General features: G+C 40.1%; 1 long non-coding RNA gene across 2 annotated transcripts in view; it reads right to left on the reverse strand.

The window, feature by feature from the left end:
- Positions 1-13,621, reverse strand: part of LOC134475840 (uncharacterized) — a 65,016-nt gene extending 51,395 nt beyond the window's left edge. For both annotated transcript variants that reach the window (XR_010047131.1, XR_010047130.1), the window contains exon 1: positions 13,484-13,621. This is a non-coding gene — a long non-coding RNA (uncharacterized LOC134475840). The remainder of the gene's footprint in view (positions 1-13,483) is intronic.
- Between the last annotated feature and the right edge of the window lie 252 nt (positions 13,622-13,873).

A 13,873-nucleotide genomic window follows, 5' to 3' on the forward strand; every position in this document is an offset into this window, starting at 1 on the left:
ACTTATCCCATCATTCCTGCTCAACTAAGAGCAATTCTACACTTTAGGGTGCAGAGCACCTGCCTTAGGGCGGCTATCCGTACCCTAGGGTAGAGAGGACTCACCCTGATGTGGCTGGTCACCTGGATGGTTTAAAAGGGACGTGAGTACAGACTGTTCTTCTATTCTTCAGAGGAGTTCCAGTCTCTGCCTTCAACTTAGATGTCATCTCCTGCCTTCTAGCTTAGACTCTTTGGCCTCCACATTGGATTTTTCAGCCTTCCGGCATAGACTCTTCAGCCTTCCATTGCAGAACCATCAGCTCCTGATACAGACTTGCGTGGAACACTGCAGTGAGCTCCAGACCTTGAACTGAAACCTTCAGCATCCAGGGTGTAGATGCCCTCTGAACACTTCTTCATGTGACTCTGTGGCTCACCACTGTAAGCCAACCTTGTAATTTCTTACACATTGGTAAATCTTGGAAAACGCTGACTGATACAACAGGCTGAGCAGCCACACGATCACCCATGGAGGGATCTCATCAAGGGAGGGACACTAAGCATGTGGTGCTAGGATGCTTGGGGATCCCCTTCTGGCCTGTGTGGCTGTCACAAGTGTCAGTGACCTCTGTTACCAAAAGTTAATGTCCTCATCTGCACAAACTTTGGTTCTTCCTCTTATTTCTGCTTTGTATCATTCATGAAACTAATACACCATGAGAAGGCATCTCCAGTGACACCAAATTCTCAGATCTGAGCCTTTCTAACTGACTGTTGTGGTCCCTGGATTTCAGGATTTTGGGGTTGCCCTTGGTTTCTATGTTACACCTTATTTCTTGAGTTCTCTTCTTTTCCCTTTTCTTCTTTTTTCCTCTTTCTCCTCTTCCTCATTAGCATTGTTTTGGAATGTTTATCTTCTGCGCACAGTGGGACACTTCAGCACAAAACATAAGGACTCCAGGAAGGCAGAAATTCTGTCTGCCTGGCCCCACCCCGACTCAATATGATGCCAGAAAAATATCTTCTGTATGAGATGAAAACCTAGAGGTTTGGTGGCATATTAGGGTGAGAGGGATATATGACTCCAAAACATCTGGGAAGTCCAAAATATGAGCCATTTTCTTCCCTAGGATACTTTCAGGAGGCTTGAAATTCACAGTCTCTCATTTGCCCATAATGTATTAAAATTCAGGATAGAGTACTCTAGAATCAGTTGCTGTATCTAAGATTCAGCAGTGACCATGTTACAGACAGAAGGTCTTGTGCTTCATAGCACAGGCCCTTCCTCTTCACATCAGGTGGGAAATCAAAAATTCTTTTTCTGTTAACTTCATCCAAGAAAAAATAATCAGAGAGTAGGTCTACATCTGAGCCCATGAACACCTTTGCAGGAAGTAAAATGATGTTCTCTCTCTCTCTGCCTTCTCACTATAAATTGGGCTCTTATTACATGTGTGCCTCCCAAGAAATATTAGACTCCTTTGCCTTGACTTCAGCAGTTTCTATGAAGCTCAGCTAGAGGCATAGAGATGAACTAACTTGACCTCAGGCATCATGTGACACATATTGCTTTGGTTCAATTGTTGTCTGGGAGGGACTGGGGCTTGGGTGTGACATAATAATATTAGTGAAAACAATGGCCATTTGGTTTATATAGAGCCTTTCTTCCTGTGCTTTCAAAGCAATTTTCAATCGAATACAAATGACATAAAAGGGAACAAGCCAGAGACTTGGCAACTGTGGTCTGCGGGGTACTCCATTCATCTCTTCTGCAAGTGCACACTCTGGGAAGTGGGAACACAGCACAGTGCTCAAAGCTCACCATTCTGCCTCATTCTAATGATAGCAGCTTCCCTCAGTTGGTCTTTTCCTAATCAAATATTATGAGCTTGATGCAAATGATACTCAGTCTTCTTCAGCCCAGCATTCCCGGCTTCCTCTTCAGCAGTGGGATCTGTCGCAGAAATCTGGGTATTGGCTAAATGAAGCCATGATATTTTTAGGGGAAAAATTTTTTTACCTCTTTTTTTTTTCTTTCTTTCTCTTTTCCTTCCTTTTGTCTTTCTTTCTCTCTTTTCTCTTTCTTTTTTCTTTCTTCCATTTTCTCTCCCCCCTTCCTTCCTTTTTTTCATTCCTTCCTACCTTCCTTCTTTCCTTCTTTTATAGAGTTTTCTGAAACCAAATATTCAACTAATCAATAACATTTATTGGGAATGGGAGAGGCACATAGAAAAGGGATTAAATATTTACAAAGCCCTTTCTGTCACAAGGCACTGAGCCAGGAACTGGGAGATTCATGCTGTGTAATATTGAAACCCACTCTGAATGGAACCTTCCGGAACCACCCTTTGCCCAATGTGATTACTTCACTTCCCTAGGATGTCTGCTCATTTTCTTTTCCCAGCATCCTTTCTATATGAGCACCTTCCAGCCAAGTCAATTTAAAAAAAAAAACTCATTTCCCATCTTTGAATGACTCCTGAGAACCATCCACTGCTGATGTTAAACACAGTGAACAGTGCATGTTAGAAGGGAGTAGACTGGGAAATGAGGAAGTAAGGGTTATCCATTAAGAATGCTTTCAGAAGTGGGAGGGTCATGGCTACTTTGAGATTAAACTCATTTACACAAACCAAAACAAAAGTCTGCTAAATGCATCTAAGAAGAAAATAAGATGTGAAAGGCAGAGAAGGACACAGAACAATAAAGAAGGACTTTGAGGTTGCTTTGCCTTGACTGTTAGCTGAAAAGTATATCAGGATATAAATGTATACAGCTCAGAGACCCAAAGAGTTTGTTACCTTTAAGCGAAAGTGACCCTTTAACAAATTTTACAGAGGTTGTCTATGGAGTAGGACTGTGCTCTACAAGGATAAAAAAAAAAAAAAAAAAAACTATAATCCTGCTACATTAATAAATGAAATACTTGTTGAGTAACTATCTCCTCCCACCTCCTCAGGCTTCAGTGTTTCTCTGTCTGGAATTCTGCTACCAAAAATCAAGACTCATCTCAAGTCTCAGAGCAGAGGCTCTCTTCTGGCTTATGTATAGTCAGATAAATCATTTGGGAGAAAGTAACCAGTTTTCAGGAATTCCCCAAATTTTTTAACCTGATATATTTGGAAAAAAAAAAACAAAAAGGAGAGAGACAAGAAGAAAACAATTTCCAATAGTTAATAAGACCCAAATCTTTTTTTCTTCTTCACCACTAGAGATTTATTTTCACCTATTTCATACAAAGATGAGTATTAGGCATCCCAAAAGCCTATCATTTTGTGAAATACCAAAAATTCTCTCAAATCCCCAACCCTCAAAATGATCTAACCTATATAAAAGGCAGGCAAGTCGACAACATTCCAGAGGAAAAGTTAGCCCTGTGCTTCTAATTATCTTACAGTATTTCCTTTTTTCCTTAAAAGGCTTAAATAAACTCACTGGTGTTTAACGTTTCTAGTCTTTCCTAAAATTATTGCTACAGCTTTTTTTAATTGGGTGACACAGTTTCTGTTCCCAGTTAACCAACGTTCTTCTCCGTGTCATCCAAATTCAACAAGGAACCCATAGCGTTGCTCTGAACGGAACCTTTTACAATGGATTGAATTTCATCTAAAAGCATGTAATTCTGCATAGCCAGAAGCAGTTTCTAATCTTTATATATAGGAACTTACAAGGCAAAGAATTCAAAGCCATGGGATTAAGTAAAAAATGTGAATGAAGAACTACAAGTTCTTGCTCAGCTGACACAAGAAAAGCCCTGTAATGTTTTCTAAGTTAATTGTTGCTGCGGGTGGGAAAAATTGTGGCATAGCCCTAATAGGTCTTGTAGGTCATTATTTACTGAAAGGCTACACTGAGTGCTTATTTCTTTCTAAATACTAATAACCTAGAAAGCCTGGCCTCATTCAGCAAGAGGGTCAGCACAGAGGCATCTGATTAGTGTCAAAAATGACTGCCTCTCTTTGGTAAAGGAATTTCCTAAAGGAAACATAATTCACAATGACAAATGTCGGCATTTTTAGAATTGCAAACACTACCTGCAATTTGAATTCAGGTTATGAACCCACTGGACAAAAGTTCAGTGCCTGTTTAGTAGCTAGCAGATGAGTCCCTCTTTAAAAAAAATAAAAGTATGTGCATAAAACATAAATAAAGAGCAGTGTAACAAGTCTCTGGTAATCAGAATGAGAAGCTGGCATAGTAGCCATAGTAATGAGCCTGTCTCTCCAGCCACCTAGTTTTAAGTTGCTAGTCAATATATTTCCAAACTGGCTCTTTCAGTTACACTCCTTCAAATCTAACAAAAACTATTAGTCAAACGGGAGATGCCTAATATTGGTGAATAAAATTTGCCCATTCTAATTACCAGTTGATTAAATCGGTAACTTCAGTTTCTTGGTTGATTTTAGTTTGAGGGACATAAAACTGTTGGCTTCCACATCAAAATTATACACTTGTCGTTAATACAGTCACACAGCTACCTAGGCTCCAATGCTCATTTTCCACTTAAAAAATACACAAACTAAAAATTACATTACAAGCCACACTTACATGTCTGTAATTAACTTATTGGTAGACCTTGGTGAAGAAAGAAGCCCTTTGGAGCTCTCCCATAGCACCTCTGGAGTTATCAGAATAAGACACTGTTATGTACAGTGTTTCCCCCTAGTTTTGGGGAAACACTGTACATATCTAATACATACAGGGCATCTCTTGGCCTAAATACATTCCTCCCATAGGTGATTATTTGTACATTTTCTGGAACTGTAGATACAATGAAATATAAGGTTCAGAACATTTTAGTTCCCTTTTTTGTTTAAAGAAAGAAATTTATAAATAGAAAATATAAAATCTTCTAAACAAATAAAATTATAACTTGCATTATAATTAAAAACTCATGTAATTTTGTGCTCACCATATTCACATTTTTATATTTAATATACAGCTTCAAAACCTCTTTTAATAATTTTTTTAACCAGGAAAGAATTTGGAATCAGAACTATGACTCCAAGTATTTGATGTCTGCAGCAACACAAAAGGGGAAATTTTACTTTTTGAGCTTAAGATTCTATTGTGAATGAAAGAGAAACAGATCGATACTGTACATCAAACTTGTTCTCACAGGTGTGCCTTCTTAATGTTAAAATACCCGTGTGAATTTTTAGTTTCCCATAATGTAACGGGAGACAATCAATTCTGAAGTTACCCCATTTGCCTTCAGCCTTTCCCGTGGAAGAAGTAACCTCTTGTCTATTTAGATTTTCTGAGTATCCCCATGTCCTCCTGCGTGTCACACCAAAGCAAAGGTTTGTGTTGTGAACCAGAGCTTATGGCAAGATCAAAGCTCTCGGCCACTCACAATAAAATAGGAGGGTAAAGCCCAAAGAATCAGAGAAACAAAGGAAACGTTTAGGAGATAAGGATCAGTCTCAGATATGACATTTCATCCAGACCCGATCCCGTGCAGAAGTTCAATTCAAAGCGAAGACAAAAATACAAAGCCATAAGCCTGAAGACGGTTGATTTCCCCTTATCCGCATGCCACTGATTTGATTTCCATTTTTAAAAATCTGAACAAGTTGTTTGTGGAATAAGGGTCGTCACTCGTCTTTGAATATACTATGTGTCTAAAAGGTTGTGCACAGTTGGATGCAGGGTTGTGTTTTCATGATGTATTTCCAACCTAAGTCTCATAAACAGCTATGACATAGTACTACTATAAAAGATAAAAACACAGGTGCAGTTTAGATACTAATTTATGATTGTCTTGGTCTACTGATTTAACACTAAATATAATTTTATAAGATAAATACTAATCGATACCTGGTACGGATAAAAAAAAAGATAAATACTAAAATGATATGTAAAATATTAAGTAAAATTCAAATTTTCATGAAAATAAAATGTGCTTTGGAAAGGCATTTCAAAAATTGTCGTATGTGAACAAACTAGTTTACCAGGTGTACGGTCTCAAAGGATATGCCACTATAAAAGCACAAAATATGATTTAACATAAATAAATTTATATAGACATATTAAAATATTCTGAGTAGGAGCTGGGGATATAGTTCAGAGGCACAAAGCCTGCCTTACAAGCGTGAGGTTGTGAGTGCGATCCTCAGTACCAAAAAAAAAAAAAGTTGATATATCACATAAAATATTCTGAGTCACAGTAAAACAAAAACTTTAAATCCCACTTCATAAAACTCAAAAAATGTTTTCTAAGCTATTGCATTTTTCAAAGTTTATTGTAGCTTTATGAAACAGACTAATTAGCTTTTTCTCATCTGAAAGAAACTGATATTCAAAACATTCAAAGATTATATCAGATATTTTGAATGTATTGAAATTATGCTCAATTTCACAAGTATTACTTAAAATCTTAGACTAATAATAGAATAAAGCCCAAAGAATCAAGAACTATAATCCAACTATAATTTTTAGAGGGATTTACATTGTATAACAATTGCAGGCATATAAATTGTTCTAATTTGCAGTATTAGTACAGGACTCCATACCCTTTGGTGCTTAAAAAATTAGAATTCTCATGAAAAATCAGCAGACACTTGATGCAGAACAAGCGCATGAAAATATTGTTCATTTTAGAATCTGTCCATTTGTGGCCTTAGAAATTGTTTTTACAAATTCCTGTTTCATAGCTCAGACACTGATGAGTTTCAAAGAGAAAACTGTCAAAAGCAAGTATTCTCTGAATCACCAACACACTGTGGGATTGACCACAATGGTCAGGCACTACCCTGTAGTGTCATGAAGGCATTGTACCGGTCACTCTATAATCCTGGTACAAACCTGAAAATTGCGAATGATTTACCCAGTCCACAAAGGAGGTAAACTAAGCCCCAGGGGGGTTCAGTGACTTCCAGAAGTTTAGCTCCAGCCTCTCCAGTTCAAAAATAGTCACAACTTCTATAAACATGAAGGCTATAGGAGACCATGGCACGCTGTAATCATAAAGTTAGGAGTTCTGCTTAAAATATTCTTATTTCCTCTTAGACTAATAACTTGCCCCTCAAAAAGAGTTACACAAAGACTGGCAGGAAAGATAAAGAGACACACATATCAAAACACTTAGGGTAACTGTTTACAAAGCTATTTTGTATGTAATTAGGTTACCCAAACTCTCAGGAAGCTCATAACTGTAGTAAGATAACCTCTTATAAACCTTCACCAAGTAAAACATGCACATACAGAAAGTTGCCAAAAAAAATTACAAAAACCAAATAGAGTTCAAACACTTCATTTGATTAAAAGTTTTCTTAACTAACTGGAATGTTTCCTTCGATTTTCTCTTTGGATTCTAAAACTATATTATGAAATTGCCTTTCAATTCCCCGTAGGGTAATTATTTAATCATGCCTTTAACAGCTGTGAACATAGCCTCTCTAATGATAACAGTTTATTTTTAAAGGAAATTGTCTTTGAAGAAAATATTTTGATATTATGCAGCAAAATAAGAGTTCATTGGAAGAAACTTTTAAAAAAAAAGAAAGAAAAAAGCCAAAACAAAGATCACACCAAGAATGCATTTAGTTGGTCTGCGAGGAAAAGGAGAAATAGTGGCTATGTACAGATAAAACAAGAGCAGCCATGCATGTGGGGGAAACAACAAAAACCAGACAGACTGGTAGTCCCTTCTTCCGTATGCTAACAGGTGCCTGATGTCCTCTGGGCGCAGCCAAATGTCCAGGATCTTGGGGCTCACTTGGACCCCCAAGCACTGTCTTGAGTGTATCCTTTGGTTTCTATAAATTTGAGGTCTTGAGGTCTGCAAACCTTCACTTTTAGATGAATAAATCAGAAAGCAAACTTAACCTGAGAGGGACAGCGACAGAGATGAGAGATACCTCCTAAAGAGACTCAGGATGAGAGAGAGAAAGAGAGAGAAAAGAGAAAAATGACAGCTGTCACCTGTTCATGTGAGCAGGCTCTCCAGAACTATGCAGAGAAAAGTAGGGACAAACAAGCATCTGCTGAAGAGGGGATGGGGCCCCAGTGTCAGGGAGCACAGAAAGAACTGTTTGCCAAGGCTAGGTAGGAAATTCGGGGCCAGATGATTCAGGGAGGAGGGTACCTTGTGCACTGTAAGCTGTTTAACATCATCCCTGGTCCCAACTCACTCAATGGCTATTAGCACCCCCAGCCCAGCATCACCCTCACACCATGACAGCCAAAACCATCTGCAGACATTGTCAAATGCCCCCGTGCAGGAGTAAGTCACCCCACTGTAGACTCACTGCTGCCACTGTGAGAGGGTCAGAACTGACCTGAATTCAGTTCGCTATCTTTTCTGCTGTGTCCTGTCCCCTAACACTGTGTGTTGTGTTCCAGAACTGGGATAAGTCCTGGGGATTCTGAATCAGGAGGATTCCACTCTTGCTTTCAAAGAGACTACAGTTTAGAAAGGGAGATAGAAGGGAGGGTGTCAGTACAACAGATAATGGTGATGAGGAAATCACGTAAGCAGGGAAAAACTTAAAATAAAAACCCATGGGCCCAAATGGATGGTGATCAAAGTGCTGGAATGGAGTGCAAGAAGCCTCCTACCATTGCTTCCGTTCTTTCACTTCTGGGTCACTGAGAGGTGCACCATGTCCCCCAAGAGGTCTAAGGATTTCATGAGTAAACAACTGTGTTGGGTTCTCCCGGAGCATACAGCTCACTCGGGTGAGGACAGGCAAAACGGAGATAAAAACAGAAACAGCAGCTCGCTGACCAAGGATAACGCTCATGCTGGGCCTTGAAGGCTAAGAACTTACTTGGTGGATGCAAAGATGATGTCGCAGCGGCAGCTTAGCCGGCAGGGTGTGGGCTCTGCAGCAGTGGACAACGTGTAGCAGGCTCTGAGTGGACCTTATCCTTCGGGCCCTGGGAAACAGCCCAGGAGTTTCCACTACAGTTCAGGGGAACAAGATTATTATGGCAGGAATTCGGCCAACAGATTAAAGAAGCAAGAGTGGACTGAGTAGAGCAGGGAGGGCATCAAGCTAGGGCCCTAGACTCAACACAAAGAAGATACCAGAAGGTGAAATCAACAGAAATGAGTGTTCAGTTTGATGTAGGAAGTAGAAGTGACCACTGAGGGAAGGCAAGAGGGCAGCTTGATGCACCATTCCTTCTGCAGATCCTCACCGAGCTCCTCCAGAAAGCTGTGGATACGTAACAGCTAGATTATCGCACACACACACACACACACATACACACACACACATACACACACGCACGCACATGCACACACACACACACATGCACCACACACACAGGTCTTTGGAAAGTGAAAACCTTTTGCAACACATCTTAATTTATACAAAAGAAGACATAGGGATGCTTCAAATTTGAGCTTGTACAAGTAAAAACAACCAAATTTTGCTTTATCCTTTTGACTTAATATCATCGCCATGCATAACAATTTTCAAAGCAAAGGTGTCCTTTGGAGCCTCTTAAATTTTTCTAAAAGAATTTTTTACCAAGAGAAGTAAATTAAATACAAGCAAGGCTACTTCCATACACTTAAGTGAAGGATTATTTTTTTCTTTTCTTTGCAAATATCAATAGCTTAAGACAGAAACAGTGTGTGGGAAACCTAGAAAACTCTTTGCACTCAACAGCTTGCCCGGCTGAATTACTGGACTCCACCTCAGTAGAGGTTAAACGTTAACAGGGATGGTTCAATGCTATTTCACGTGACTCCATCTCTCAAAGAGTTAATGCTCACGTATGGTCCAGAGTCCCCACCACACTGCAATTTCTTCTTCCCCCTACTCACATCAGCAGCCCCGTCTCCTCTACTCTGTCTTCCCCAGGCCACTCCCCAGCTTATCCCAACGGCAGAATGCTCATTATTTTCCTCTCCTTTCAGTATGTCACACTGTACCTGGACATTCTTGGCTCCTTTTCTTCCTACCTGAGATGTGTAGCATTGTAAAGCTCCACTGCCCCAAGCTCTTCTCTGTGCAGCGTGTTAGGGCATCTCTGTGATTGGCAAGACCAAGTACTCAAGGTACAAACCTGTGGTCCTGACTGTGTGTGGAGTCTGCCCCATGTCCACCACCGTTCCTGTATGTGTAGCTCCTCCATCACAGCTTCATAATAATAGAAGTTCAGGATACAATAGCCAGGGTTGAGTTACCTTTTCTTAATTTTCATTTTTTTATTAGTACACGTTTTATTACGTAATGATCGCATTCCTCCTGGACAGTTGGTGTATGTCAGCATTTTTAGTTTTAAAACAAACAAACAAAAATCCTTTCCTAAAATTGAACCATAAATTCCTTATCAAACCATCCTCAAATCACACCAGCCACCTTGTTTATGCAAACTTTAATTTTTCCTTTCTTTTGTTTTTTTTCTACCTGCCCATCCCCCTGGCCCCCTCCCCCAATCATGAGTAATCATGATAGTCGTAGTCTCAAAGGGAAGATCACTCTAAGAACCTAAAGACCTTGAGGCTATGTGTGTTTAAGGAAACTTCCCAAACTAAGGTATGGCTATTACTGCAACCTAGACTGACTTTCTATGAGACCAAATGTGGTTACATTCGCTTTCAAAGGAAAAGCAAGTAGAGAACTGCTCATCTGCTCCTCACAGTTGCACACACCTGGGATCTTAGTTACCTGTGGAAGTGGCAGAGTGCTCTGGTAGCCAAGGACCTGGGTCCCCTGGGCCTGTTTCCCAACAGGTTGTGACAGGAGGTAGAAATGCATGGGGCAATAGGAACTCAAATGCTCCATCTAGCAACTGGCTACTGAGCCCCTTTGGATTCTGCTTCACCCGCAGCACAGTGGACTTGAGAAGAAGGGGAAGATGAGGGAGACAGGAAGTGAAGGGAGATGGGGGGCAGGCAAAGAGGCAGAAGAAGGAAAATAGATGAGAAGGGGAAAGAGGAGGTGGTAGAAACATGTTTTCTCATGTGATCCCCACAACAAACCTGGGAACAGACGTGACCAGTATTGCCCCCCTGCCCCTCAGATGAAGAAACTGAATACAGGTCTTCCCAGTAGCAACTCAGAAAGAAAGAATTTGAACCCGGGTGGTCTGAACCCAGAGACTGTGATTTCTTTAGAGAGTTGAAGAAGAAAACAAAATCTAGAAGAGTTAAGATTAGATTTCAAAATAAGTTTGAGTACTTTTTGGTGACAGGGAAGCAATTAATGCTATAAAACAAATCAAAGCTACAGGACTTGGAGACTCTCTGGTTCAGCTGGATTATTTTCAGAGGATGGAAACTCAGCTAATAAAAACTGGAAGATTACCTTCAGACCAAAGAGTAAAAGAGCCTCTCTCTTCCCTGCCAGGTACTAGCTACAGAAACAGGCCTCTAAATGGCAAGGTGATGGCTGTAAGACCGGCTTAGAGTTAGTTAGAGCTGGAGGAGCAGGGGCAAAGCACTAAGAGAGAGGGAGTACGGTAGTTGTTAGCATTAAGGGTCAATCTCAGGCTCATTGGTGCCAGGAGGTGGCCTTCCCCGGCCTCCTGAGTGGGGGTCCATTGAGTGACATTGGCTCTGACAACTCTCCCGGGTTGGCCAGCCAGGACAGCTTGTGTTGGAACAAGCACTCCAGGGCAAGCATTCCACACAAGTGATCACAGCATTCTGCATTCTTGGACGGAACCACCGATTCACAAGAACGCGGATGGCTTTGTTAGGCCTTATCTCCTAATCTGCAGTCAGAGGCTTTCCTTCCTTTTGCAGGTGCTCTCATTTCCTTCATTATTGTTTATTAGAAAATCTCGCAGCCTTCCAAAGTCATTCTTATGCTAAGGAAGGTCCAATGTGATAACATATTTGTCTTGGCCAAGGGTGAGGACATAGCACATACCGAAAGTCACATAATCATGAGGATAACTGAAAATGGGGCTTCACATATAAACAACGCCCCCTGTCCCCAGCAGAGGGGGTCACAAAAGTTTCAAAACTAGAAAGGGAAGGCAAGAGGTCACTTCCACATCTGCTGGAGCTAGGAACCTAGCTGCTTAAGCTCTGTGAAAGTTATGGCTAGAACTATTTCTAAGGTTCAATTAGGAACCCCAAGAGTGAGGGAGCATGGCCAAAGAATGCCTGAGAAGGTATAGGCTGGACAGAGACCTCAGCGTGGGAAGTACGTTCTCCACTCACTGACATTTCTGCAACCTTCCGGGGAACAAAGCAAAAATGGATGTGGGACCATAGATGAATCTAACCTTAGCTACATATTGAAAGCAAGACGAGGCAGATCAAAAGAGAAGCCAAGCCATCTTTTTGATAAGATGCTATTTGAATGATTTTCTCACTTCTCACACAGCTTCTTGACATTAAAAGGACAATCAAAAGTCCAGTTTCAATGTACTCATAGGATCTTTCATTGACAGAACCCAAGAACCTCATTACCAGCATTGTTTCTTATCCTTGCTTCACCATGAAAATTTAAAAATAAGGGTGTCTCCAATACATTACAGCAGTTAAGATGACTACTATTTTTTATAACCTGCCTTGCTGCCAAACGGATCTGCAGTAATAGCAAAGGTGACATCAAATATGTAATACGATAAAAAAGGATAATAAAGAAGTACAGAAAGTGGTATAAATTGTTAGGTGGGAAATAGGCCAATGCACAAAAGGTATACCATGAGGGTCTGCACATCCACCAAGGGTCACCCACAATCTGTTGTACAGTTTTCTAGCATCCAACAAAGACAGGGAAATAATGATAAGGAAGAAAGCTAACAATGGTGTGCACAGAGAATGAGCAAACCTCCTGCTTCAGAGAACCATTGCTGTTTGATCACAAAGACACTTCTCCCAAGAGCCTCAAAGGAGGGGAATCTTCATAGGATAATCAGGGTTACCCTGGACTCATTCATTCAACAAATCCACACCAAGCCTCCTGCTAAATGTCAGAGGCCACAGAAATTGAGTGATGCAAAAATGTGATTTAATAGTGTCTTCAGAATTTGGTTCAGGGCTATCACACCTACCAGAGTCCCAGCTCCCACAAAACACAATAGCTTCATATTATCAAAATAGCAAATTAAGCAGCATCTGTAAAAAGCTTTAAATATTTACCAGGTACTATGAATTATAATGTATTTAAATAGAGAAAAGTTTCAAGCATCATGAATTAAAACAGAAATAATTATTCTCTATGCCCAGCGAAGAAGTAAGTTGAGTGAGTAGAGCATATTATATAACTCTAAGTAATTATAATTAATTATCACCATTAAATTAATTTAGTCATTAAAACTTTGTAATTTTAAATAAATAGAATAATTGCATAAATACTAATGCAAAACAGGCTTAATTTGACTTTTAATCATTACCCCCATCAATTTAAAAAGTTTGCCAATAACACTTGCTATAATGTAGTTGCAAAATATGTCTGCTTCCAATTTGTTTAATTATAACTGATGCCTCCTTCTAGTATGAGATATCTTTTTTGCTATACCAGTACATTCCACATAATCAAAAATGGTTCACACAACATCAAAGAACTCAGTATATATGGTCTTACCATGAATGATGTCGGAACCAAATGAAAATGTACCTTCTCCATTTCAGCTTCCATTTACCAGCAGAGACCTCTCCCTCCTAAAATTAGAAACAAAATCAAAGTGTGAGAGATATCTTGAAGTCACATAGTGCTTTATAGATTTTGAGAGTCTTTTCAGCGACTTGTTTCTGCCTACAACAATTCTAGGAAGTAGCCAGGACAGAAAACTAGGCTTGGTCAGTTTAACTGACCAGTTCAAACAGTTGCTAAGTAGACAAGCAAAAAGGGCTCTGTCCATCTGATCTTTAGGATGAGGGTCATCACATATATTGGCCATACAGAGCCCCTGGAAGGACCTCCTCCTCCAGAAAGGGGACTCATCCATGACACGGGTAAAAGGTGAAAGCTGGG

Source organism: Cavia porcellus, unplaced genomic scaffold (genome assembly GCF_034190915.1).
Source record: "Cavia porcellus strain 051 isolate PalLab524CR breed Dunkin Hartley unplaced genomic scaffold, mCavPor4.1 scaffold_1, whole genome shotgun sequence".
NCBI lineage: Eukaryota > Metazoa > Chordata > Mammalia > Rodentia > Caviidae > Cavia > Cavia porcellus.